Here is a 25,300-nt window from a genome sequence, read left to right as displayed (position 1 = left end):
ATGTCAATATTGTGACATAGTATGAGTGTGTTTCATGTTTGGTAATTGCAATCGTTGTTGCTTTTGTTGTGGTCATCCATTTACAATGCTTGGTGTCAGTTTATTTATCTCTTGTAAAAATAAAATACAGTGTGTGTGTGTGAGTTGTGGAAAAAAAAATCATCTGTCAAGTTCACTAAACCAGGTGTAATGTTCCTTAACCTGTTCTTACTTGATCAGCATGTCTATGTTAATCTCCCCGCTGGCATTCTGTGATGTACCATTCTTTTCATTCATGACACTTTTCTCATGGCACTATCATGATCTGAAATGTTATATACACATAAATATATTTTGGTATTCATTAGTTTAATATCTGTCATCTGACACATTGTAAGCTCCGCAGAGAAGTTAGTTAAACTGTGCACCAATTTCATCCCAGCTCCAGTAGTTATTCAGTAAATAGTTTTTGAAGGAACAAAGGATAAATAATTGCGAACCTTTCTGAATTTGGAAATTGATGGACATTCTTAAATTTCAGCTGGGCACAATTAGTAAAGAAGGCAGAGTACCATGTCATGCAACACAGATATTTTTTAAGTCTATTACTGCCTGTGTTAGGCAGGGTCATTTTAGGTCCAAATGATAAAACACAACTGGACACGCAGTTTCACAGAGCACAGAAGGCGGCTGATGTAGGTATTCTGAACAGAGGAGCACAGTGGGCTGAGAGGAGCAGATCTTTGGAATCTCGTCTACTTCGAATTCAGGGTGCACTCCTTGCTGACTGCATGGCCTTGAGCAACTTTCTTAACCTTCTGAGCCTCAATTTCATCATCTAAAAGTGAGGATGATACTATTACCTAGCTAGTGGAATGGTGGTGAATATTAAATAGATAACATACGGAAAGCGCCTAATGGGGAGCCTGGTACACAGTACAGTGGCTCTTAATATTTCTCAATCTTGGCACTATTGACATTCGGGGGCAGATCAATTCTTTCCTTTAAGAGACTGTTCTGAGCATTGTAGCACATTTGGCTGCATCCTGGCTTCCACTCACTAGATGCTAATAGCCCTCCACACTGTCAGGCCCCTGGCTGAGAACTATTGCTTTAGAGTCAGGTGGGCAGGTCTCTGTACACCTCTTCAGAGACAGAGGTAGATGATTTTCTGTCCTGTCTACATATAGGGCACAGTCCACACAAATGGCTTTGTTATGACTAGTGACAGTTTTCCTATTTAAGTAAAAAATCGTCCTTCTTTCTAAGCACTGAAGTGTGTATCTTGTCTGGTGTACTTCTGATTTCCCTCTCCGTGGGCACAGGAAGGTGAAGGAATAGCAGGACGTGAGGGTGGGGTCTGACGGCAGAATCACTTTCCAACGCTAGCATTTCCTTGATGTCTGATTTTTCCCCTTAAAAATTCATGCTAATTTTGCTTTCAACTCAACTGTTTAGTAACTGCTGTCTTCATAACAATGGAATGTCCCCTCTCCTATTTACTTGAGTAAAATACTCAAGGGGCAGTATTTTACCCTGGGGTTTAAGTCCCCAGGCATACAAGCAAGCAGCCCAGTTAGAACAGAATGGTGTTATGTGGATGACCTTTGAGTTGTTGGTGGTGTTTTCTTCAAAATGTATCAGGTCTTTTTTATTTTATGGGTTAATTTCACCAACCGCTAAAAGTCCACTTTCCCTTTGCTTCTGCGCTGCTTTTTAAAACAATGGACTTTCAACAGGGGGAGAAATGAATCCTTAAAAATTCAACTTGGACTTTCAATTATAAGATGAATAAGTCCTGGAGATCTAATGTACATTTAATAATAGTGTATTGTATACTTGAAATTTGCCAACAGAGTAGATCTTTTTAAAAAAATTTATTGATGTATAGTTGATTTACAATGTTGTGTTGGTTTTTGCTGTACAGCAAAGTGATTCAGTTATACATATATATATTCTTTTTCATATTCTTTTCCATTATGGTTTATCAAAGAATATTGAATATAGTTTCCTGTGCTATACAGTAGGATCTTGTTGTTTATCCATTCTATATATAACAGTTTGCATCTACTAACCCTAAACTCCCAGTCCATCCCTCTCTCAACCCCCCTCCCCCTTGGCAACCATAAGTCTGTTCTCTATGTCTGTGAGTCTGTTTCCAACAGAGTAGATCTTAAGTGTTCTCACCACACACACAAAAAAACAGTAACTCTGTGAGGTGACGGATGTATTAACTAACTAGATTGTGGTAAGCATTTCCCAATGCATATGTATATTAAACCATCATATTGTACATCTTTAAAAAATCATATTGTATATTAAATATATACAATTTTTATTTGTCAATCATATCTCAGGAAAGCTGGCGAAAAAATAAAAAGTATAAGAAAAAAATTCAATTTGGAAAAGGTAATATTATCAAAGAATGGAATAAACGCTGAAATAATTTCCTCCCAAAACTGATCAAACAGAATCACAAGTATTCAGAAAAAGCTGTTTGAGAGTGTGAGCCCTAGTAGACATTTCATTCTGTATCCTGTAAAAACTATACAAAAGATGTTGGGATCCAGTCTCTTTGCTTCTATGGTCACTCTCTGAACCCCTATCAGACCACAGAAAGGAACGTTACATTAAATGCAAATTCTCACTTTCATGATTTAATGAGCTACTTCTGAGAAAGCTACTGTTCCACCAGCCCATCAGAAATGTCTGGGACGGCTAGTGCAGAATTAAGGTGCAGCTGAAACTAATGTCAATGGTTCACTTATTCATTCATGTTCTTCAGATTCTCGGATACACCTCCACTGGTTACCAGGCAACCGCAGCTCACTGCAGTAAGTATACATTAAGCATGGACTCTATGTGTGAGTATGAAAGGGATCTGAGTATTTTAATGAGAAGGCACTCATGAGCTGAGCTAGACGATTATCTTTGTTATTATGTAAGACAAAATACGAGGAGGGCCTTTACTATCTTTTAGAAAGTGGATTAATACTATTTTCCTGAAAAGCCTTCGTGCTTACAAGGGGACAGCCTTACACACCACAGCCTCAGACCTGGACGATATGGAAAATCTCAGAGTCCTTTTTATCGGCTGGAGGAATTCCGGTTAAGAACTGAGTTTAGGACAGGGGTTTACAAACCCTGCTTCTCAGACCCTTTCACTCCCTGTACTGTAGGAAGGGAGACTCCAGGAGAAACTAGGAAGGTTTTTATATTAGGGTTATCTTATCATTGTGTCTAATGTCTGCAAAAGTTTCTTGCCAAGAGAGAATTCAAAGTATTGTGGCAATGTGGCAGGGTTTGAGGGGGTGGCATGCTTTGTATTACTCAAGGTGGCATTGTCGGCCGTGTAGGAGGTATATGAATTGAGGTGGGGGGGCGCTAAATCAGGGGTCCTATTGAACTGAGGTCATGAGAGGCTCATTTGCTATGGCTGAATGGTAAGAACGTAGTCTTGTCTGCAAATACCATATGATATCACTTATATGTGGAATCTAAAATATGGCACAAATGAACCTATCTATGAAACAGAGACAGACTCACAGACCTAGAGAATAGACTTGTGGTTGTCAAGGGAGAGGGATGGACTGGGAGTTTGGGGTTAGTAGATGCAAACTGTTGCATTTAGAATGGATAAACAACAAGATCCTACTGTATAGCACACGGAACTATGTTCAATATCCTGGGATAAAACATAATGGAAAAGAACATAAGAAAGAATGGATCTATGTGTATAACTGAGTCACTTTGCAGTACAGCAGAGAGTAACACATTGTAAATCAACTACACTTCTATCAAAAAAAAAAAAAAAAGAACGTAGTCTTATCTGGATAGTGGTCGGCTTTTTTCTCCCCCTATGTGCCTTTTATGGCTGCTCCTACTCTGGGAAGAAATTCAACTTCAGAAAGGAAACCATGTGGTTCTAGGAGTTGTTCATATATATTAGGAAGGAATGGTATAATGATAAAAACATGTTTTTAGAAAAAGACAGCCACCTTACTTATCTATGCACCTAGAATTGGAAGAAAGATTATGGTAAGTGTTTATCTGAGTCTGAAAGCATATTAGATACATAAACGGTAAAATTTCCAGCTCATGGTTACAGAATTGTTAGGAATTGACAGAATAGAGAACTGCCTTATTCAACTGCTTTGATGATTTGGAACTATCAGATTCACAGTTTAAGATTTTGCTAAAATAAACACTGTACAGATTTAAAAGTCAGATTTTGAAAGTTACCAAAAAAATCGATTGATTAAAATGCAAGCTAAAACAATAAAGTCACTCATAAGAATATACTAGCATGAAAGCACATTGTTATTAACTTTTGTAAACATCATAATCCTTAGTGTTTTGACAGGAAAACATTGCTCCATCCATTTTTGTGATGATCACAATTTTTCAAATCATACTTATGTAAAGGTAAATAGCATTCTGCAAACTTCTGGGAAAATCAACCAACAGAAGATAACCCAGTAGGCAGGGACATAATCTGGAAATGCGAATAGAATTCTTATTTTTTCTAAGATATTACATATTTATATTACTCAAAGATCAGCACAGCACATATGCTCCTATTTTTAAAACTTATTTTTCACTTCTGGAATGTTAAGTTATCCATATAACAGCAGTAAGCCAAAGACACAAACAAGTATCTTTTTGTTTTTATATATAATGTACTTATGGACTGCATTATTTTAAAGTGAATATGTTACAATCACTTTGGTTGCCATTTTTTGGCATCACATTATGCCTGCCATCAGTTGGGCTGTTTTAAGATTCCCATTAAAGGGCAATTTAGGGCTTTTATGCTGCGGTTTCACACACATGCACACACGACAGTAAGCAAGATGTGGGCCAGGAAGACATTTCTGGTTTTGCTTAGCCAGATGTCCAGCACCTAGCAAAGCTCCTGATATTTACTTAATTCTCAGTAAGTCCTTGATGAATAGTAACCCTACTTCTATGTATTATAAATAAAACCCAAATCAAGCCTATTTCCTCAGTCTTCTCTCTTTACATGTGGAAACTTCTCTTGGGGGAAAATAAGATCAAGAATATAGGAATATTGGCTTGTTTGTTTCATGGAGGAGAGCAGCTAGGTGGTAAGAGACTCAGATAGGTCCTAGGTGTGGCTTTGCTGCTGATATTGGGGGTATTACTTAACTTTTCTGGGTCTCAACTTCCTCAACATAAAATTAAGGGGTTGCTGTGGTCTGAATGTCTGTGTCCCCCCAAAATTCATATGTTGAAATCCTAATGCCCAATGTGATAGTATTAGACGTGGGGACTTCAGGAGGTGATTAGGTCATGAGGGTGGGGCCCTCGTGAATGAGATTAGTGCTTTTATAGAAAAGGCCTAACAGAGCTCCTAAGCCCCTTTTGCATATAAGGACAGGAGACAAAGCACCTGCTATGAAGCAGGAAATAGGCCCTCACCAGAACTTGACCATGCTGGTGTCTTGATCTTGTACTTCTCAGACTGCAGAACTGTGAGAAATAAATTTCTGTCTTTAATAAACTACATAGTCTCTGGTATTATGTTATTGTAGCCTGAACGGACAAGACAGGGGTCTAGGTTAGACAATCTAAAATATCCCCTATGATGCTGAAATTCTACAGTGCTAAGACATAATCTGTGGCAACTCTAACTAGAATATTACTCGGAAGAATTATACCTTATTTGTCCCAGGCTACCAGGTTCCTAGCGCAGGGTCAGGGAACATAAGAGATGTGTAATATATATTTAAAGAACAAATGAATAAATGAATGATCATTATAGGTATAAAAATGTGGCATAAGAATCATTAGGATTTTTCACAAAAAGAAGGAACCCTTCTCTGGATACTGATTTTTGCAATTAAAATGAAGTCAGAGGATTGCTTTTTTTTTTTTTTGGTTGCAGTATAGTTGATTTACAATGTTGTGTTAGTTTCAGGTGTACAACAAAGTGATTCAGTTATATACATATATATGTGTAGATATATATTCTTTTTCAGATTCTTTTCCATTATAGGTTACTGTAAGATACTGAATATAGTTCCCTGTGCTATACTGTACGTCCTTGTTCTTTACCTATTTTATATATGGTAGTGTGTATATGTTAATCCCAAACTCCTGATTTATCCCTACCCACCTTTGCCCTTTGGTAACCATAAGTTTGTTTTCTATGTCTGTGAATCTATTTCTGTTTTGTAAATAAGTTCATTTGTATCATTTTTTAGATGCCACATATAAGTGATATCATATTTGTCTTTCCTTTTTTGAAACCTTGGAGTTTTATTTCATGTCGGTTATTATTCTTATATTATACATGGTATTTGAATCATATGATTTAAAAAAATTCAGAACAAGTTTATGTACTCTCTTAAGAAGTGCTAATAGTGTCATTATGTCTAGAGAAATTTTTATTTCGCATCCAATGCAAATCCTTTCATAATTAGTTATAAATATTCATTTCATAGATATTCTTAAGGAGGAAAAAGGAAGAGAATTCCTTGCCTTTAAAAGTCCCCAGTTCTAGTGGTGATTCGACATAACATTTAGCCCTCAAGTTCTATCAGTCTACAGCTTTAGATATCATTTTCAGGCTTATGCTCACATTAATAAATGAGGTTTTTGCACAAATAGGTGTCAGAACCACAAGCTGCTATATCTTTTAAACTCTTGTTGAACAGAAATAGTGCTATTTTTAGCACCAACCTAAACATAAACTTATTTGCCATGAAAAAAAGATTTGTGGACTTATAAATAGCTTACCCTCAGGGCATATTTTAAATGGAAAACTCTAGCATGATGTTACAAACATATTCTTCTTATAGGATTAAACGGAAAGCTCTTTTAGAGTGGCAATTTGCTGCAGTAGAAAGATATGACTTACCATTCTTGTCCTGCCACTTACCAGAAATATGACATTAACAATTTACCTTAACTCTTGGAATCCTAGCTTTTGTCTAAATAAGAAGGGAAATAATAGGCAATTTGAAGGGTTGTTATGAAAATTAAATAAGATAACGTTTGTGGAGCATCTGTTTTGGTGCTTGGCACAGAATGGTACAGATCCTCCCTATAAGGTCCCCTTTCCCCTGATGGAGCACTCCCCTTTTGTTGTAATGGCTGGGCGAAGTATGAGAATCTTCACCACACTAAAAACACTCAAACTTTTCTCAAAATATGACGCTTCATGCTTCATGCAAAACCAAAAGGGACTACTCTGAGCTTGGTAAAGAAGATTCAAATACTAACCAAAAAACTTGGTACTTGTCCTTGACAAAGGGAAGATGGACAGATAACATGAGGAATTACATGAGACTGTGAGTGACTGAATGAGATGGGTTTTCTTTTTCTTGTCTACAGTAGGGGTTGATCTCCTAGAAATGGTCCAAAGGGCTATGTGAATTCAGAGATAGAACTGATAACTGTTGAGCCAGGAGGAGTTCATCAATGACTTCACTGAACCCACAGTAGCAATAGAGGTGGTGGATCTTGAAAGATGACTAAGATATTCCAAGTCTCTGAAGAGTGCACGTGTGCTTGTGGGTAAGGGGGGATTTGGAGGGGGGTATGGATGTGAGGAACGTCTAGGCAGAAGAACCAGTATGAGCAAAAGTGAAGGCAAAAAGCACATGGCTCAGAGAAGGCAGATCATCCCCATGTTAGCCAAGGTCAACTGATGAGGAACAAAGGCAGGTGCTGAGACTCAAGGGGTCTGTTGTGCTTCTGTTATGACATGCTAAGGAATATAGGAGGCAGATTTTGCTCTGCAGTCGATGGGGCGGCCAACACTGGCTTCGTGATTGAAGTGGGTGAGGTTAACTAGGTCAGTTGCTGTTCTGCTGGGTACCTATTACATACCAGGAACTGTACTTTGTTGTTTTATGGATATTATTTTCTAGTCTTCACAACAAATTGGATATATCTTTTCAGGTGGGGAATGTGAAGCTCAGAGAGCTTAAGTAACTTGCTGCTCAAGATTATACATTCTTCCATTAAGCAAATGGCATGAAAGAGCAATAGGGTTTTAAAATATTAACATCAGGACAAACCATTAAAGAATGGAAATGATGAGATCTGAATGTCAATTAGGAAGTTGATTTAGGCAGTCATGTTTTAAAAGGAAAGGAGCTTAGGAACACTGAAAAGAGGGAATTTGTGTTCAAAGTGAGGCTGTTAGAGGTTTGAGCAAGATTTCTTAATACAGGTTTATTCTAATATGACATACATTTTAAGATAATAAACAGTGTTGCTTCTGTGTTTTAAAGTTACTTGATGACTATATTACACAAGAGACAGTGCAGCATAATAATTAAGTGCTCAGGCTCTAAGCCAGACTGCCTGGATTTGAACTTTCACCCCAATTTACTGAACCTCAGGCAGGTTATTTAACCTTCCTGGGCCCTAGTTTCCTCATCTTTAAAAAAGGAGATGATAATATTACCTATAGATTTGTTTAAACATGAAATGAAGTATATGTTCATACAAAACAGTGCTTGGTATAAAGTAGGAACTCAGTAAGCATTAACCAGCAATTGCTTTGTGCCTATGTCCTTATTCACCAAGTGTTTGTTTAGAAATTATGTACAGTGTGCCAAGCACTGTGCTTGTTTCCAGGGATGCAAATATAATAGGGAAGAACTTTTGTATACCATTACAAGTTAATCACTAAAAGGACGCTGTCTATAAGCTTAAATTATACATAATGGCCCATTTCTGGGAACCCTTCTTCCCCGGTAATGAGTGTTAAGCTAAGATACCTTTGTTTAGCGCACAGGAAACAGCCTGACTAGGCCCACCTGTGAATGACTGCAGGGAGGAAGAAATTAACACATCTGGCTGACCAGAACCAGGAAACGTTTGACTTTACTGCCTCCCCTTTTAGTATAAAAGAAGCCTGAATTCTAAGGCAAGATAGTTCTTTGGGACACGAGTCTACCATCTTCTTGGTCTGCCAGCTTTCCAAATAAAGTCATTATTCCTTGTCCCAATAACTTGTCTTTCAGTTTATTGGCCTGTTGTGCAGTGAGCAGTAAGAGCTTGGACTTGGTAACACAAAGATGAGGATAACAGATGATTTCCCTTAACAGATGGATAGCACTTGATTTTTCCAACATCATATTCTGTGGTTCAGCAGAAGTACTACGACTATATCTTGGTTAAAGCACTTTCTACAACTCTTTGGGCACCAGTGGTTTAAAATATCTATTCATAATGTTGCTCATTAGTTTCAGGACTAATAATTCCACTTCTCCTACCCCCTCCTCCAATATGACATTAAGGTATGTTCAGCCTGAGTTACCTTTTATGTTGGGTGTTCCCCTTGACCCACCAGGCAGTATTACAAAGTTAGTGAGATGATTTCAGTAGTCTCTGCCCACTTATGTGTACCAAACGCTCAGAAGCTGAGTGTTTGCATCACTGTCTCAGGAGTTTCTTCCTTGCTAATTCATTCGACTTATGTGTAATGTAGTATGCATTATTAATGGGTGTATTTCTCTTCCCAAGACTATTTTTTCTGAATATGACTTTATAAAGCCTCATTTCCATAAACTAGAGAGAAATGTGAATGACTAGAATTTTCGGTGTTGTACCAAACTAAGGAAGATGTGAGGACATCAGTTGTATAGTGCATTTTAAACCATACCATTAAGCTACACATCCCTGTGTCTCCCAATTTTAGGTTATGGAGGGGTCCAGGAAATTCTGCTTATGACCTCATTTTCACATTGTCTCAAAGGATTCTCAGTTAGGTATTGCAGGTTTAACACTGACGTTGGTTGAACAGATGAAAATTTGTTGGTAGGAGGGACACCATGTCCTTGTGAGTGTACCCACAATACATTAAAATGGACATATGAGCAGTCATCATGACCTCTGAGAAAAGATTGAAAAGGAAAACGTCTACATAAATAAATGAGAAGGAAATGAAAATAGCGAGGCACTCGGGTTTAAAATAACCAAGTAAAGTGCCAAAACGATTAAGTACAAAGCCTCTTTACTATCCAGGAAGCCCTTTAGAGTGAGTGCGATTGTTGGGCAGCGGCGAATCGTTCACCTGTCAAAAAGGACAGACTGCGGCATCCTCATCACTTTGCTTTCCAGTATACTCAGTGTTTATTAAGGCACATGGGAAATGTTCGGACCATAAGGGATCTTCAAATAGCAAACAACCATTACTGAAAGACAGTGATCAGATCCCTAATAAAATAAATCTGAAGGCTGAGATTTAAATGTGAATGTAGGACTGAGACTGATGCCCTATGAAGTTCTTATACTGGTCGTACAGAAGCTTGTGAAATGCGAATATTAGAAAAGAAAACTCATATTTGGCACATATCTGAGAATTTAAAAAATCTTCCCATTAATTTGATATGCAAAATGGGAATATTGACAAAGACTCTGTTAACACTAACAAGTTAATGCTGCAATATTGTATAGCTTAGAATATGGCTTTAAATATATTAGGTTAGTTTTTTTCAGTGTAAAAATATCCAGCTTTACATTTAACTTAAAATTTTCTTTCCTGAGAATCATTTATTTTCCTTGGGAGAAGCAAGTAATCCCTGTTCACTTTTCTTCCAATAATTTTGGGAGAAATTAATGAAGTACTGATGGGTCGGTTAGGATCTAACCAAGAAAAGAGAAAACAGTCTAAATATTTAAAACAGATGGAATTTAATACAGGAAAATTGTTATACAGATGATGGAAGAATTGAGAAGCTAAACTAAGGATAGCAAATCAACCTGGAGGTTAGTACCAGCAGGAAGCCACAGACACCACTACCCACAAGTCTCAAGGGACGGAGGGAAGAGGTGACATTACTGGAGCTCAGAGTTCAAGGTCACTGCGGGAAGCTAGAGGCAACAGGGGGTGGGGTCTAGGGGCTGGAAAACCCAGCCTCTAGGGGTCAGCCCCCAAGGAATCAGCAGAATAGGAGCAGGGCAAGGAGTGGATGTGAAGTTAAAAACAGGCCCAGGGGCTTCCCTGGTGGCGCAGTGGTTGAGAATCTGCCTGCCAATGCAGGGAACACGGGTTCGAGCCCTGGTCTGGGAAGATCCCACATGCCACGGAGCAACTAGGCCCATGAGCCACAACTGCTGAGCCTGCGTGTCTGGAGCCTGTGCTCCGCGACAGGAGAGGCCGCGATAGTGAGAGGCCCGTGCACCGCAATGAAGAGTGGCCTCTGCTTGCCGCAACTAGAGAGAGCCCTCGCACAGAAACGAAGACCCAACACAGCAAAAAATAAATGAATAAATAAATAAATATTAAAAAAAAACAAAACAAAACAGGCCCAGACCAGCACAGTGGAAAGCTGAGAGTTAAGTAAGTTAAGAAAATAAGTTTTCCATGTTCATTTTCTCCTCCGGAGCAACGTTACACTAGGCAAACTGATTTACTGATATTTTTAAAGGGCATTAAGTTTAGCTCCTGGGAATTACATTCAACAAATATCTTGTAAATAAATGAAATCACCATTTTAGTTCCACATATGACCTCAATAAACCAAATTTACACCCCCTTAAGATGATGAGACAATAATCCACCTTCACTTTGAAGTTAATAAAAGGTAGAAAGGAGTCATCACTGTCATTTTGGATTAGATTTAGACAGTGGTCAATGCTCTGTCAGTTGCATTGTTTTATTCAGAACTGAGAACAGAGGTACATTCTGATGTTCTGGAAATCACCAATCTTTACAGTAGATAATAAAGCCACACTTTGAAAACAGGACTCAGGAGGAGGTGGAAAAAGCCACACAATTTCCTCAATAAGACCACCACTCAATTCCTCTATTCCTCTCTGATCTGCTGAGAAATGACAGTGGCATACTGCAGACTAATAGGCACCAATTTGTACGCTCATGTCTTTTGTAGCATGGAAGGGTAATTACGTATGGTGATGTAAAAAATATATATCCATCTATCTCATGATCAGGAAAACAAAGTTTACTGTGTGAGCACATGTGCATGATTAATTGTGCACGGCAGTTTGAAAACCACACCTAACCTAAACCATGCCCTGCCTTAAATTAAGCAATATGAGATCTCCCGGGGGGCAGCCTCTGAAATGTTAGCCTTATCTCACACCCAGACCTGTAATGATTAAACTGTCATTTCACCATTAAATTTTTCTCTCATTTATATCATTAAAACACGGTCTTAGCTCATTTTTGCTTATTACTTTGATATTAAATACTGTTATATATTTAAAAACTTGATGACCTGTAGAATAGAATGAAGTATTACCGCATCTGCTTAGTAGAAATCAGCAAGAGATGTCAAGGTCATCTCTGTGTCTTACACCTCATCATTCAAGATGGTTTCTGATAATAAAAATAAATAAACAAAAGGCACAGAAACTAAGTCTTTCACTATGTGGCACCTCATTAAAAGTATAAAATGCTGGTTATATTGAACCCCATTTTCTTTTCATGCAAAGAAGAGAAACACTTTAAGGGGAAGTAGTTCAATGTCCATCTTAAATTTCTTGTCTCAGACTCACTCACCTAAAATTCAATGAAGAAACAGCATGGACTTTTCAAAACCATCTATTTTCTTTTCTTGGAAATGGCAGTCAACTCTGGCATTTAAAGACTTTCCAAGCGTTTCATCCAGGGACTGGTAAATCTCACTTATCTGCAATGAGAAATTACACTTTTATTTAACTAAGCAACTCACACTTACATGTTTATTACAGAAACAGAATGGGCAGATCTAGAACATATGGTGTTTTACAAATCCGTTCATCCACTAAGGACGATTTGTAATACTCAACTCAGAACTTTGGTTTTCATTTACTATAAGAAATGTTGAAAAAATAGACATTTGTGCCAGAAGTTGTTTTACAGAGGAGGATGGTGAGGACCAGAGGGGTAAAGTGACTGTCCAAGATTAAGCAGCTGGTTAGTAACAGAGTAGCCTTGAACCTTGGGCTGCTAACACTGCCTCTTGTTTTTGGTTGATTAAAAACCCAGAAATGGGAAAACCTGGAATCTTCTGTTTTCCAAGTTGGTAATTTTCTGGAATATTGTGTCACCATAATTTCTCCTAAAGCCAAGGAAACTACAGTTGAAGGCAGAATCCTCAGACTGGCATCGCCTCCAATGGTAGATGCAGGTGTAGGCTACCGCAGAGGCACCCTGACATGATTGAATGATCCGCACGCTTTATGATGTTGTAGAGCAATGACGTAGATAGTAAATAGTTCAGAATATGGTCTGTTGGTGTTTCTTAACAAGGTGGAATGATTTTTATAATCTTTTGCCTTCTGAGAAACTCACAGATGAGAATGGAAGGAGAGGCTCCAGGTCGCACGCGGCAATTTGCCCAAGAGTCCTGCTGCATGAAAGTGACCAGATGCTTTACCCACCATCTCTCATCAGCTAGTCCTTCCCACCTTTCTTTCTTCCCCTTCCCTTCCCCCCTTTCTTCTTTTCACCAACACACAGGCTGGATGTTACTATCCCACGTGCTAGGTGGCTTGAAGCAGCAGAAATGTGAAGTCAGGAAGTCCCATGTTCAGAAGAAGGAAGAGAATGGGGGGAAGGGGGATCACAGCAAATAAAGCAGAGAAGATGTCTGATGGCAGTGAAGCCAGAAAAGGAAGGGACAGAGGAGCCTAGCTCTGTACTCTGGCTGGTGGGAGATGGCCTCTGTCTCCAGACCCACCCTTCGCTTTCCTCTCCCAACTGTCTTCTTCGGCCCAGGTTATCTAAAACAAGGGCATAATTATTTTTAACTTTCATGGCTTCAGGCCTCCTAGGCTTTTGGGTTCATAGAGAAAATTCTATACAATAACTTCCCTCTGCCTCTAATCCAAGTTCTCAGATATATTCATGATTGCATCATATTTATTTAACAGGATATAAAGAGATTTTCACGACACAATTAACACCTGTTCTCTCACATTAGAACCCAATAGTCTTTCACTGTACTTAGATTCTAGGGACATGCATACAACTGGCATTCTTTGAATTAAATGTATTATTACAACAGTAGCACTTTCAGATATTTTTTGGTTTCTTAACGTACATGCTACTAATTTTTAAAAAAATTGGGGTTTGGGTAAATTAGACCTATGCATCTGGGAATAAGTTATATGTTAAAAATATTATCCCTCCCTCATGAATGCAGCTCTCCAAGTCAGAGCAACAGGAAATAAATGGAAATCTTACACCATCTTATATAATTTTATATGACTATATATATGTGTATGATAAATCTTACACATACAGATAAACTTACATCCAGTTATATCTGGCAACGTAGAGTCACTCAAGAAATCCCTTAGGCCTGGGCACCTCTTAGGATCAAGCTGCTGCTTATACTCCTCTGCCTGGCAATTTTGGGAAGCACGTTTTGCATTTTTGGTTTTTGCCCAGGTCCCTGGGTCATCCCAGATTGCATTCGACTAGGAGGGCGATGAGCTCAGATAGAGATGCTGTGTGAAAGGACCCACAGGGAGGTTCAGGTTTCACGCCTTAACTGGGATCTGTGACTGCAGTGAAAGTTGCCATTTGGATGATATCTTGATTATGAGCCAGCTTTCGTTTTTGCTATCCCTTCTCGACCAGGAAGTGGCCCCCATCTCAGCCTGTATCTCATAGGCAGTGATCGAAACCAGCTGTCTGGTAGGCAGCTCCATCCCTACCCCTCTTGGCTTCTGTCCCCTGAGACCACTTCAGAGGATGCAGACTGATTATCCATAATTCTTTCTAGTCTTGAGTCTGAGGGTGGCCACCTCCCAAACTGTCACTGAATTAAAGGCATCCATCCTCCCCTCTATTCTCCCAGAAGCCCGGTAGACACTTGCAAAGCAAAATTCTCATGTGAACATTGATTAGGAAGAAAAAATGATACTTTTCTCTCTTTAACTTATTTCATTCTACATCAGCTATCAAATTCTAGTTGGACTGTGTGACTTGAAGTTAAAATTTAGTGTCATGGGATAAAATAAAACTCTGTCTCCTTTCATCTGGCTCCCTGAAGAGCTTTTGGTCAGTGTCCGGATTGGAGTTAGGAGTCAATACCTTACCACTGGGTACCACAAGAGAAAGAAGTATTTGGTTCATCTGGGGCGCCATATTTTAGTCCTATAGTTTGGATGGAAGTTGCTGGGGTCGGATTGTTTCTTATTAAGATAATCTCCTCAATGTAGAGCACACAGAAACAGGATGGACCACCAAAACAAGATAGTAATCTTTACACTCATGGTATCAATTTAAATAAAGGCTTGATAATCATTGGTGGTAGTGGGACTTGATCAAGCACATACACTCCCAAATGAGGTTATGTGGGAGGAAACCAAATATTAGACTGGAGTGAATATTCACATTTTTATTCACATTCATGTCCTTACTGATCTTCCCACCTAAAACAGTACTGCTCCCTCATTCTCTATTGCTTACTTTCATATATATTCACCCACATAGCACTTCTACTACTTATTATTTATTCATTGTTTGTCACTTCACGCTAGGATATAAGCTCCACGAAGGCAGGAACTTTGTTCACTACTGTACCCCTGAGGCTTGGAACAATGCCTAACAAATAGGCAGTAATACTTATTGCATGAATGAATGAATATACCTCGTGGTCCTCTTTTCTTATAAACATTTGATCCAGTTTCCTCTTTCTACCCCTATGAGTTTGCACCATACTGAAAATAATTTCCTCACAATGGGAAAAATTCAAAGGCCTTTATTCACTCCGAAAAAATGAAGAACCCAAGTGAGCATTATGTCTATTTTCCTTGTTAGGTAGAACTAGGATTGCCTAACTGTGAAAAGGAGGACTGAAGACGAGGTTGTCTAGTATGTCTTCTGTAGCCTTTTCTTCTCTTTTAGTTATGCTTGGGAGACTATAGTGTTATGAGTCCAGCTTTCTAGACTTCAGAGGTTAGGATGGAGACCACTTTCAGATCACTGTAGTCATAGGGGGCAGGTTCAGTGTTTTGAGGACCAGTTACAGACGATGAAGACCAGAGGTCTGCAAAGGGCTCCCCAGAAAAATGCAAAGATGGGGCGTTGCACTGCACTCATAAGCATGCATGTGGGGCTTTTCTGGTATTTTACACTGTCAGTTGTCTTAAGTTGTAGCAGTTATTAAGGGATTTGGCTAAGAATGGTCAAAGTCACTTGGGAAACAATAACTACTCGTGCAGATAATTTCCCAACAACTTAAATAGGTCCTGATTTTTACGAATGACTCTTTGCTGCCATAGTCACAAATGGCATGCTAGGAACTAGTATCTATAGGATGGATAAACAACAAGGTCCTACTGTATAGCACAGGGAACTATATTCAATATCCTGTGATAAACCATAATGGAAAAGAATACGAAAAAGAATATATATGTGTAACTGAATCACTTTGCTATATAGGAGAAATTAATGCAACATTGTAAATCAACTATACTTCAATAAAATTAAAAAACCAAAACCCAGTGGCATGCTAGGGTGTCATGCCAGTGCTGAGGCCGAGCTCAGGACTCTGGCTACCCCTGTTCACACACACAGCATCAGTCAGATCCCTAACTACCTAACGACAATGAGGCTGGAGGAAGGGGAAAAACTTAGATCTGAAAGGTCCTTGAAGCACCTTGTGATGTTACAGAAAGGAGGCTGAATAAGATCAGAAGCCCGGGTTTTATTTTTGTCTCTCCCACTAACTAGCTGGGCAAATCATTTATACTTAACTGGGTTGCCGTTTTCACATTAGTAAAATGAGGGTATTGGTTGAGACCAGTGCTTTTCAACCAGGGATGATTTCGTCCCCACCCCAGGGACAGTTGGCAATGTAGAGAGACATTTCTGATGGTGGAGGGAGGGTAAGTGAGACTGACATCTAGTAGGTAGAGGCCAGGGATGCTGCTGGACACCCTACAGGCACAGGACAGCTCCCGTCAGAAAATAATTATCAGTCCTAAGTGACAGCACTGCCGAGGCTAAGAAACACTGGTTAGATGGTTCGAGTCCCCTCAGTCCTAATAGTGTCCTCTAATTTTACCACTGGTCTCCTCCAGACCTCTGACGCCACACAAGTTAGGCCTAATTCCTCTCTGGAAGCTCCTCCAACTCTACCTACTGCATCAAACTCCTCCCGCATCGCCCAGCTCTACTCTAAGGCCCTCCGTACCCGGACCTTGGCGTCTGCACACCATGCTTTGTGTTCCTTCCCTGTAGCACACGTTACTACGTACAATTGCTATAAATTTTCTTCTCTGTATAAGAATATATGCAACTTGGCAGGGACTGTCTTGTTTATTTCTTCATCGTCTTTAGCACATCATCTTTAATGATGAATAATTCTCCTCACTAAATGTTTGTTCAATTGATGGTGGAACAATTAGCAAACATTCTGACGGTCAGTGTTTTCTCACTCTTTCCTACACAGAGTTGTGGTATAAACTTATGAGATCATGTCACCAGATCATTAGTTACTGGCCTAAGAACATTAAAGTGGCTCAGGGAGCTACAGTAAAGTGGATTTGGGATCATGGCCTTTGGACTAAAATCAGAATCACTCCAGATACAAGGTTATTAGGTCAGAATCAGGGAGGAGACTGTGGAGATGGGCCTTTCTGGATGCTTTAAAGCTGGAGACAGAATTAGTGCACAGGGATGGCTACTGGGGCACCCTCTTTGTTCCAAAGATTTGTTCTTGTTGACACAGAGTTCAGCCTGAGAACCAGGAAGGTCTTGGATGTCTGCACATATTTCCTATTAAGCGCATAGATTGTTGCTTCAGGCTCCGAGGATAAAGAGGCTGTAGCGGTGGGACAGCCTAGCTGCCCCGATCCAGTGTGATCCGCCCAATCACAGAAGGGCAGAGTCACTAGAATCCCAGCAGAAATTCTGGGCGCCAAGGGAATTACTGTTGAGACTGGCTGCATCTGCTTCTTGCTGTGCAGACACCTCATTTCTGTGAAGTTTTGAAGTCTTTGGCCAAATAATCAGGGAAATGAATCTAATCTCAGAGGGAGTCGTGCATCTGTAATCCCTGTCCATCAGATTATATACAGCCCAATGATGGCAGAAACATGGGCTGTACTTCACAATTCTAAAAATCTAGATACCTACACAGGGAAAGTAGAGTCACTGCCTGCCTCACCTCTCAGTCACCTACTTTACTACCCCCTAGGACATATAACAAGACCACAAGAGGATATTTGAGCAAGTGGAAGATAGTAGCAGAGTGTCCCGTTTTCCTCTTGATATTTCACCAACAGACAGCGATAAAAAAATTATACTTCATCACTCAGGTTAAAGTAAGATAAAGTGGAGAGAACAACACTATTTGGATGAAATAGCTGTCAGAGGAATGGACATATACATTCTGCAGTGAATGTGGAATTTTTTCCCAGCATAAAGCCAGAGGCCTGCTGACATTCAGGAACCCGTAAGAAAAAAAATATATGCTTGTCAACATCAGTTCAGGCGGGTATTCAGTCAACTGTTTTAAAGGTGCTGAGAAGAAAGAAGGTGGTTTATAAAGGATTTCTCAGCTCTGTTCCTTGTACAGCATGTTTTTCAGAGGGAATGCCTTTGTGTTTCTATCTGCTGCATCTCACTGTAGGCGAAGGCAGTTGCTTACCCAGATGATATTTGCATTTTAAAAGAACATCCTCCCCATATGTTTAATGATTTGCACTGAACCTGGGCAGTGTCCCTCACAGAGGAGCTCAATCATGGAGAGTTCACTTGAGTGTCCATCATTTTTTCTTTTTTAAAATAATAAATGTAGGGCTTCCTTGGTGGCGCAGTGGTTGGGGATCTGCCTGCCAATGCAGGGGACACGGGTTCGAGCCCTGGTCTGGGAAGATCCCACATGCCGCGGAGCAACTAGGCCCGTGTGCCACAACTACCGAGCCTGCGCGTCTGGAGCCTGTGCTCCGCAACAAGAGAGGCCGCGATAGTGAGAGGCCCGCGCACCGCGATGAAGAGTGGCCCCCGCTTGCTGCAACTAGAGAAAGCCCTCGCACAGAAACGAAGACCCAACACAGCCAAAAATAAATAAATAAATTATATAATAATAATAATAAATGTAAAAGTAATTAGCTACACACCACTATTTATGAAGAAGCAGGTTTAATGAAAAATGAATCAGAGATGGCTGGAAACTTACAGAGTTTTTTAAAAAAATAAAGTACTTTTAAGAAATGTGGAAAATATAATAAATTATAAAGAAAACTAATGTCATCCACATTCCACTACCCAGAGACAATCCCTATGAAGGTATTCTACATTTATTATATTATCTAAACATTATATCTCATTATCTATACGTATATATGCATACACACATAATTTTTAATGAAATTGAGGGACTATAAACTATATATAATTTTATTTCAAGTTTTAATTTTGTTTTTTGTATCCTTTTTATTATTAGTGATCCACACATATTCAGCATGAATACTTCCTCATTTCTGGCTATGAAATTATTTTATCAAACTTGCTAATTAAAGGATATGACATATGAAGTTATGGGGCACCCAAAGTCACCAAACCCTTCTTTAGTTTGCAAATGTGCTTTATACATGCTCACATCCACACAGAACGCATTTCTGTCATATTTCAGAAGAAGGCAGTAGATCATTTTATTTTATAGTAGTGCTTATTTTGTTATAGAAACCTCTACTGTACAAAACCCATGTATCCCAAAATATCAGAAACACAGGAGCCATTTTTTTTTCCAGAATATGCTTTTAGAGAGAGTGATTACCTCATTTTGTAGCTTAAAAAAATACAACTGTGAGACCAGTGAGTGTCTCATTAACTTACACAATCACTAAACTGAATTGTCTCAAAAGTTTTCTTAAATGAAAATCTCCTTTTATGAACGATATGCACCTACACTGAGTACATACAAAAACTATCCCCTAGCGGTGACCTCATTAAAACTTTAAGCTCTTCATGTTGAACTTAATTCCAAGAAAGGCGGAAAGATGAACAGATTTTTTGCTGACCAGGAGAAAAAAGATTTACCCAAGCTCAGCCTTTTGTCTCTTGCATCTCAGTACACCTGCCAAATTGATCAAAAAGAGAATTAAATTGAACTTTGAGTGTTAAATCAGAGTGTGTCAAAGATTTATCCAATGAATTTTTAAAAAGACAAAATTTTAATTAGCCGCAGGCAGGTATATCATAGATTCTACTGAAATTTCCCTGGTGATATGTGACCATCAATATCTGTTTCAAATTTATGTTCATTCATTTGCTAAAGTCCTGCACACTTCTTAGAGATTAATCATGCCTTGTGATTTGATATGTTCTGTTTGATTTTACCATGATGTAAAGATCAAAACAAATAGAAAAGAAGAAAGGAAGGAAGGAGAGAAGAAAGGAAGGAAAGAGGGAGTAAAGGAGAAAGGAGGGAAAGAAGTCATGAAACGGGATATGGGGTCGGGGAGCCACATTAAAAAAAGATTTTCTGGACCTTTACCAGTTACATTCTTAACATTAACGAAGTGATGGATAAATACGGGAGTAAAGGTTTCCATGCAGAGAACCATACCTCCTCCAAATATCTTGAATTAACTTTTTGTACTAAGCAGAGAGAATTCCACATTTTTAAACATTACTCTTCTCTAATAGATTACATAAAACCTAACCAGAAAGCTCACTCTCATTAAAAAACATGTCTGCATAATAGCAGTTATTTGGACACAATTTCAGTGACAAACGTTGTTTTTTTGTTTGTAATACATCTCATGTATCTTGTTTCCCCAGAGAAAATATTTATGTGCAAAATATGGAGAGTGCTTTCTTAGACAAAGAAGTGCTTCTTCTGGAAATCATAAAGAGACAGAAGGATCTGATTTTGGGAGCCAATTCGGGCCTTGCCCTTCAGTGGTGCACTATGACCTTGACTGATGGCCTTGAATATGCCCGATGTCCTAGTAGCCCCTGAGGACACCTGAGACCCTGACTTATTTTCATCTGACTCAGAGAAGATGAGTGTCTTTTAACAAAATGGAGATAAAAGATATACATTTAATTTGGTATCAGTAATTTCCATGCCATTTTGGAGTTAAAAAAAAATATTATACCCTACATCATAGGTACGCAAACCTTTTGTTCTGAAGGCCCCATAGAGCTTGTGATTATGTGTGTTATATCTATCAATATTTAACTTATTAGAAATTGACTTAGAAATTTAAAAAAATATTTACTTATAAATGTATTTACATGACCATGATAAACCTTTTAAATGTAACATAAATGGTATCTTTTTAAAAATAAAATAGTAACGTTTTCCAAAACAAAAAATGTAGTGAGAAGTAGGGTGTGCTTTTTACATTTTTGGAAAACTCTTTAATTTCTGGCTTCATAGAAAGAAGGTAGCTGGGTTTTCATTTCTGCTCCTGCACTTAACCTATTGCAATATGTTGTTTTGGTTGAAGAATATGAAGAAACTCCAAACTTACACAGATATGCAGTTCAGAAAGGTAGAGTATTTCATAGCCTTCCAGATGATTGTGGATATTTTCCTTTGATTCGCCTCTGAAACTCGACAAGTGTTGTTTCGTAAAGGTGAGTTGCCATGTGGAATCTGAAACCACATCAATGAACTTGGCATAGTCCATTACACCAAAATTCATGATCTGTCTCATATTTGTATTGATTTTTTAACTTATGCGTGATTTTCCAACATCATGAGTTGGCCATTTGAGAAGTATTCGTTCACTGAGTTATGCAGATCTTCCAAATGTTGACCCATTTCACTCTCAATAACAAAGAGTCGTATTCGTTAATGTCACCATCAATCTCATCAGAAAGGTCTTTTAGGTATTGGGAAGCTGTCAGGCTCACAGTGGAACATGTAAGCTTTCCAAAATTCTAATTTTTACTTCCAAGTTTGAATCTTGTCATTGTCAGAGAATACTGTTGGTTTTCTCTGCTGTGACAGGCTCCCTTCATTCATTTTCAAGGAAATCGTCACCAAATACCACATCTGAGTAACCATAGTGTGCCTACCAGTTGTTCTTTCAAGAAAACAGGTTGTTCTGTGAAAGATGTGGCTAGTTCAGTTTGCACAGCAAACAACCTTACTCTCAGACACCCATCGTCCCTCAATATATTTCAAGAGCACTTTACGCTTTCCATTGCCTCACACAGGATATTAAAAAGATGTGCATCAGAGTTTCAAGATGGATTAAGATTTTTGTTGTTGTTATCGTTGCCTGCTTTGTTTTTTACTGTTTTTGCATGACAGTGAAGAAGATAATTACTAACCAGTACAGTCTGGTGCCACTGCCTTGATTTATAATACAATTACACCAATTTTATCCACCATTACTTTTTCATCATCAGTGCAAATGTTCGCACAATCAAAATGGCAAATAATATGTTAGGGTTATTATTAAAATAGTTTTGGACTCAAGGGCCCCATGAAAGTGTCTTTGGGACTTCACTTTGAGAACCATTGGCCTAAAAGGAAGGGAATACAAGAAGGTGGTTGAGTGAAGGCTCTGAGGTTGGACAGAGTGGTGGTAAATGGGGTGGTAAATCTCACCTCACTTTTGATTTAATGTTTATGTAATAGTGATTGAGTTACCTACCCACTCCAAGCCCCATTTTCCACACCTCTAAAATAGGAATAATAACAGATCTTACCGCCCAGAGCTGTTCCAAGGATTAAAGGAGATCCCTTAGCATAGTGCCTGACCCACAGTGAACTCAACAAGTATTAACTATGATTATAACATTTATATTATCGCTTCTTTTTGAGATCAAGAAACAATGATGTGAGTAAATCAGAATATCAACTGTGTTTGTTGGAATCTGTTTATGCTACACCAATCTAAATTTAGTTCTACATTTCCTCTGTGAGTATAAGCTACATGCATATATATATATTTTCCAACTAAGTTGAGTACAGAGATTGATAGTTTGCCCTTTGTAGGCTGATTTTGAAAATCCTTATGTAGTCAATCAGGAGAGAGATTTCTTGGTAGTTAGAGTTGGTGATGACAAATGAGAGATGGGATTTTGACGGGGACCCATGATCTCTCAATCCCTGATCTGCCACCTGCCACAGTCGTGTGAGGGAAGCGGATATTACCAGTGGGTTACACTGATCAAAAAGCCAGATTACAAGGAGTCACAGGGGCACCATTTGCCTAAGGCCTAGAACAAACGCTTGAGAAATGTCTTTCCTACAACATTTACTCTTGCCCAAATCTCAGTCCTCCAGATTTGACCACTTTGTGGAGAAAACTGAATTCAAGGAAATGGTCTCTAAGGAAAAAAGTGGGAATGAGGGTATTTGCCTCAGTAAAGGGTGAGGCACGTATGCACACACACGTGCATACATGTATGTTGCACTCTCACCAACAGGAATTTGGCAGAGATTCTGACTGTAGGAAAACTCTAAGCTCATAGGCCCATCTAACTGATGTAAATGGGGGAAATAGGTGGGTATAGGTCAAGGAGATCCAGGCACATTCTGCATGCATATTTTATCCCTACGAATGTTTTTTACCTCTTCAAAGACGTATGCTCTCTCTTATCTTCCTTGTAATTATAAGAGGTTCACTTGGTCTATTTTTCTTTTTATTACTTTTGTTATTGACCTGAGTAGAACAGAAAACATCCCAAAACAAACAGCTCTTAACAACAAGAAATCAATGATGCAAAAAGCTTGATTATAAGTGGCACAAGCCATTTGGTCTCAATGTTGGAAAAATAATAGAGCGAGTTAGAGATGGAATTGAAATGAAGAGTGTGTGCCCTGGTGAAAGACAGCAGCTCCTCTGGTTGTCCCAAGTGCAAGCATGGACCCAGTATGGCCATATATTCCTATTTTCATGGTCAGGGTGGAAATCCATATTTTTACAAGAAATCTTCAAATTTACAAATGGATAGATCAAACAAAACATGTTGGCAGGGTTTGCAGGCTACCATATTTTGCATTTCTCCAAAGATATAATTTCATTTCCCCTCCATTTCATGGATCAACGTACTGTGCCCTCGACTCATCTCTGTCACCACTCATTGGGTTTACAAGGGTGGGAAGAGAGGATAGAGGGGAGCCTTGATCGCCCTCTAGTGGCTACAAAGTGCCAAAACAATTAGGTGAACACTCCATTCTGTTTATTTACTGGAAACTCACTAAAATCAGTAAAGCAGACTTTGGCTACTTTGTGTGAGATGTGAACCACATAGTAATTTTACTGTTAGTTCAGATTAGATTCTGGGATAATAGGCAACAGAAAGAAGGAACTGGGAAACCAGTTTGAGGAGAGACTTAAGACTTAGAGTGCACAAGAGTTCCAGACCTAGCCACCAGGGAAAGAATCAAAAGTTTTGCTCCAACAGAAGGCAGGCTGGCTGAAAGGTAAATATTGTGTTGTACATGTAGAGATGAGTACAGTGTGAAGGATCATCTTATCCACTGGCTAGAGTCGTATCTAGTAGTTACTGGCTAATTTGATCCCCATTTTAAGAATTTGATAGTAGCTTAGCATTTATTAATTAATGGAGAACATATTATATCCTCTTGTTTAGAAGCTGAACTTGAGGAAAAAACTTTTAGGGTGGGAAATGAGATAAATTAGTTAATTTTGAAAAAATTAAAGAGAGTTTCAAATAGCTCAGTAATATAGAGCTAATAAAGGTTCTTGAGAAAGTTGAAAAATAGATCCTGTGACAGCCCTGTTTCACTTGGATGCCCATGTTATCTTAAAACACTGTCCCCAAGTATTATATGCCTCTAGCTCAAATGTCTACTTTCAAGGATGGTTCCCTCTGTGTATTCATTGTCTTGGTGGTTTGCCCTGCTTGACACACTCAGATAATCTAATGAACTGAAATACAATTGTTTTTAGAAGCTCAATACTTCATTATACTTTTGTTTTAAAAACAGTTTTTGAGTTGAGAGTATGTCAGAAAAGCCACGCAAAAGAATGTGAATGCTGTTACAAGGTCAGCCTTTCAGAAGCTGGAGGCAGCTGTCACTGGCATGCTGTCAAACAAGCACCATGGGCAGCGCGGCAGCATGGGCCATGAGTCAGCAGCTCTGACAACACCAAATATGGTAACCCATTAATGTGCAAGATAACAGGTACCCATGCTGCATCAGAAAGCCCTAGAGAGAGGAAATATTTCTTTTTTCATGTTTATTTAGAAGGAAATCCGGATAGGTCATTAAAGCTCGGATGTGAGTTCCTGTGTGTGTTCATGTGTGTGTGTCTGTATTGGAACCTGGATTATGATATTATCCATATGGATTTCTTCTGTGAAGAAAAACATACTCAGGTTGAGAGCTGAAATGTCAGAAGCTAGGCATTTCAAAGGGGATACTGTTGAGCTAAGAGG

At 38.9% G+C, this 25,300-nt stretch overlaps 1 protein-coding gene across 5 annotated transcripts in view; it reads right to left on the bottom strand.

Annotated features, from left to right (window-relative positions):
- DTNA (dystrobrevin alpha) overlaps positions 1-25,300 on the bottom strand; it is a 394,651-nt gene that overhangs the window by 199,807 nt on the left and 169,544 nt on the right. For all 5 annotated transcript variants that reach the window (XM_082668517.1, XM_082668516.1, XM_082668515.1 and 2 more), the window contains exon 2: positions 12,485-12,614. The gene's annotated coding sequence lies outside the window, so the exon portion shown is untranslated. The remainder of the gene's footprint in view (positions 1-12,484; positions 12,615-25,300) is intronic.

Source organism: Grampus griseus, assembly GCF_964374135.1.
Source record: "Grampus griseus genome assembly, chromosome: 12".
Classification (NCBI taxonomy): Eukaryota; Metazoa; Chordata; class Mammalia; order Artiodactyla; family Delphinidae; genus Grampus; species Grampus griseus.
This window is presented reverse-complemented; position numbering and strand designations above follow the sequence as displayed.